The sequence below is a fragment of the Tupaia chinensis genome, unplaced genomic scaffold (genome assembly GCF_000334495.1).
Source record: "Tupaia chinensis unplaced genomic scaffold, TupChi_1.0 Scaffold141943_1, whole genome shotgun sequence".
In the NCBI taxonomy this organism is placed as follows: domain Eukaryota; kingdom Metazoa; phylum Chordata; class Mammalia; order Scandentia; family Tupaiidae; genus Tupaia; species Tupaia belangeri.
The window spans coordinates 206525-210463 of NW_006201797.1; the positions used below are offsets into that span (position 1 = coordinate 206525).

Sequence of the window (3939 nt, forward strand, 5' to 3'; positions counted from 1 at the left end):
ATAATGACCTTTTCTACATAGTTATTACAAATGATTACCAACTCTTAATTTTGAGCTATGTTCATAGCAACAGTGGTACTTTTACATTGGTTTTAATACTTTGGCATTAATTTATCTTGGAAGCAATGATAAACTCTTATCCAATGTAATAATTTAATGCCAATTTTTTAACTTTTCTTTGTAGATAACCCATTCATCTATAAATAATAATTTAGTTTTATATTTTATTCTATGAAGCTTTTAATCAAATTAATTCTTAAAAATATTTCTCCAGTTAATTTTAATATCCTAACATACATGGTAATTATATATATATATAAAACTTATTTATTCCAAAGTTTATTTATTCTTCCATTAGAGAGAGACAGTGTTTTCATACTTTGATCCACACCCAGTTTCAGCCTGCTTGGATCATGAGCACACACATGGGATTTCTTGGTGTGTGCCAAGAATTTTTTTGGAATTCCTGGGGCACACACCCAGAACTTTTTCCATGTGAGTCCAATTGTATTACCACTGTGCCACTACTTGGCTATATGTATAAATATATTTCTGTATATCTCTCTCTGTCAAGTATCTATCTGTTTATTTATCTATATATTTTTAAGGCTTGTGTCTTAGTGAAATTACAGGTACTGAAAATAATTTGAATTTTTATATTTTAGGAAAATTCACGAATTGTGAGAGTGAAAGTTATAGCTGGAATAGGCCTTGCAAAGAAGGATATCTTGGGAGCTAGGTAAGTATATCAGATTGGGTTGTAATTTGAAAATTTTGCATTTGGTAATTATTTCCCCTAAACTTGGGTTGAATAAAAAACTGAATATTATTATTAATAAAAAATGTTGTGCAAAGTAGAATAATCTTTTTTTTTTTTCTTTTTTGGAAAGAAGTTTTTATTGTAGGGCACATGCACTCTCTGGAGAGACAGGGAGAGACAGATAGAAAGTGAGAACTCACCCCTCCCCCCCCTCCCCCCCCATAGGGATGACCATGCCACAATCTGTTTTCTTTCATTCTCCTCTCAGGATTTTGGGCATGCATGCACTCAGACCTGGTATGAGTCTTAAGCCACTGGGTCCAGGACTTGAACCCCAGTCAACTAAATAGGAGTCTAGCAGCATAATCATTGCACCATCTGCTGGTCCTCATTGTTTATTTTTTTAAACCTTAGCCATTCTGACTGGGGTTAGGTGGTATCTCATTGTAGTTTTGTTTTGTTGTTTTTTTTTTATTTTAAATTTATTAATTTTCTACATTAATTCACTATACACCATCACAACACACAAATGAATTCTCCATCCAAAATACACTGTGCATTGGCTCAACCAAGCATATCAACATACATATTCTCAGCAAATAATTTTCCAATTCTTATGTCCTGCATACCTTGCCTTTTGTTTTGCCATCCTTGATTCCCCATCCCCCACCCTCTGCCATGTCCCATCCTCCTCCCACATTGTCCGTGGCATCCACAGTTGCCCTCCATGCCTTACCCCCCCCATTCAATTGTTCTGCCAATGAACTTAATTAGTCTAAATATATCCAATAGCTAGCACAGCTGACACATACCTATACATGAACCCAAGTCTGACTTTAGGCATAAACCCACCCATTCTGTACATTGCAAAGATGTACAATGATTAAATGTAAATTTTAAAAATACCAAAAAAAATTAATAAAACCTCAACTTGAATTTCCCTCCCCTCTTGGAAGTGGGTGCTCATGTGAAGCTTAATTTGATATAGAAAGTATTGTCCTATTTCCTAGACAAAGGATCATAGAGTATAGCTGAGAGTCATGGTGCTCTGTTTGTTCAGTCATGTTTTCTCCAAACTTTCAATGTCACATCCGGTTCTTTGGGTTGCATCAAAATATTTTGGTGTCCACCCTTGTGTGTAGTAGATGCAGTACCTCTTGAGGTCACCAGAAGGCAGAAGAACCAATCAGCCTCAAAATGAAGAGTTGGGACTACCAGACCCAGCTACCACTTCCATGGGAAGTTGCTTCCTCCATTTCCCACCTTGGAATATGTGTAAAGATATTGGTTGGGGTGCACAAAGTCTGCACATCCCAAAGGCAGAAGTGGCTTTTGACCAGCTCCTGGGAGATGACTTCTGAGCCCATGGAATGACTAAATGTCTGGAGGGACTTTGGGTCACAACAAATCACCTTGATCACAATATTATCTATGGTGAATATATTTGTTCACTGAGCATCCTGGACTTGGCTATCAAATCAACCTTGAAAGGACTGAAGAATGAATAAGGTCAGCAGTGTTCCATGCCTATGTAACAGAGCCCCAATAAAAACTCTGGGCACTAGGGCTCAGGTGAGCTTTCCCAGTTGGCAATACTTCATTTGTGCTGTTATGTGTCATTGCTGTGAGAAGCAAGTGCTGTCCATAACTCCACCTGGAGGGAACTGGAAAAACTCACATCTGCTCTCTCCTGGACTCTGCCCCATGCACCTTATATGCCTTTGTTGATCTTCACCAGTGCTTTTCACTGTACAAACTATAACTATGGGCGTCATAGCTTATCTGAGTTCTCTGAGTCTTTCTAGTGAATCAATAAACCTGGAACTGAGCTTGGAGGGTGCCTGAAACACTTTGGTTTCTATTTGTTTTTTTTTTGGAGAGGTTTTTTTTGGTATAGGACGCGTGCGCTCGCCAGACAGACAGAGAGAGACAGAGAGATAGAAAGCAGGAAATCACCCCCCAGGGGGGATGGCCACACCACAATCCCTTCTCCTCCATTCTCCTCTCAGGATCTTGGGCACGCACGCACACGCGCCCGGCGTGAGTTCAAGCCACCGGGTCCGGGACTTGAACCGCGGTCGACTACGTGGGAGTCCAGCGACACAGCCATTACGCCAACTGCTGGTCCCTTGCATCTCCCTTTTGAAAAGGGATGTTGAGCATTATCAAGTTCTGCTTCTAGAAATAGGTAAAATTCTAAGACTAGGCCTTTAGCAGATAGACCATAAACTCTGGGCATAATACAAAAAGCAGTAACCTGAAGGCAATGGAGAGTGAACAGAGCAGGAAGAGTCTGGTGGGAATGGCCTTATACTGAGTACCTGATCTTATAAATTAATCTGAGGCCACTTGGAATCAGAACCTGGAAATACTGTAGTCTTCATGGCCTGGGAAACCAGAATACTAAATTTGAAGTGGGGCAATGGTGAGGATTCTAGAAGAGAAGGATCTAGAGAGCTCAGAAATAGCTGAAGACAAAGATCTGAAAGAGAAAAGCCACAAGAGTTTGTGGTTCTTGTACAAACAAGGTAATTTATCAAATGGTAAAATAAAACAAACAAACAAACAAAAAGCATCAGGAGAAAATATAGCCAAAATCAGAACCTCCACAACCTAACATATATAATGTCCAGAATCTAATACAAAATTACCTGATCTATAAAGAACCAAGAAAATGCAACATAGCCTCAGTAGAGAAAGGAAATATGCTTATAAACCAAAAAATAGGAAATTTTAGGAATGAAATCGAAACCATAAAAAAATGAAAATTTGGGACCAGCAGTTAGCGTAATGGCTATGTTGCTGGACTCCCATGTAGTCGACCGCGGTTCACGTCCCAGACCCAGTGGCTTAAAACTCACACTGGGTGCGTGTGTGTGCGTGCCCAAGATCCTGAGAGGAGAATGGAAGAGAAGGGATTGTGGCGTGGCCATCCCCCTTGGGGGGTGATTTCTCGCTTTCTATCTCTCTGTCTCTCTCTGTCTGTCTGGCAAGCGAATGCGCCCTATAGCAAAAACCTCTCCAAAAAAAAAAAGAAAATTCTAGAGCTGAAAAATATGGTATTTGAAGTTAAAATTGTCTGTTAAATTTAATAGTAGAATAGAAATGAAGAGGAAAGATGAACTCAACTTAAAGACAGATAACAGAAATTATTAGATTTTGGAAGAAAACAGAGACAA

At 39.3% G+C, this 3939-nt stretch overlaps 1 protein-coding gene across 1 annotated transcript in view; it reads left to right on the forward strand.

Moving 5' to 3' along the window:
- Positions 1 to 669: 669 nt before the first annotated feature.
- The window catches only part of NEDD4 (NEDD4 E3 ubiquitin protein ligase), a 166440-nt gene continuing 163170 nt past the window's right edge, over positions 670 to 3939 (forward strand). The window contains exon 1 of the mRNA XM_006163286.3: positions 670 to 739. The gene's annotated coding sequence lies outside the window, so the exon portion shown is untranslated. The remainder of the gene's footprint in view (positions 740 to 3939) is intronic.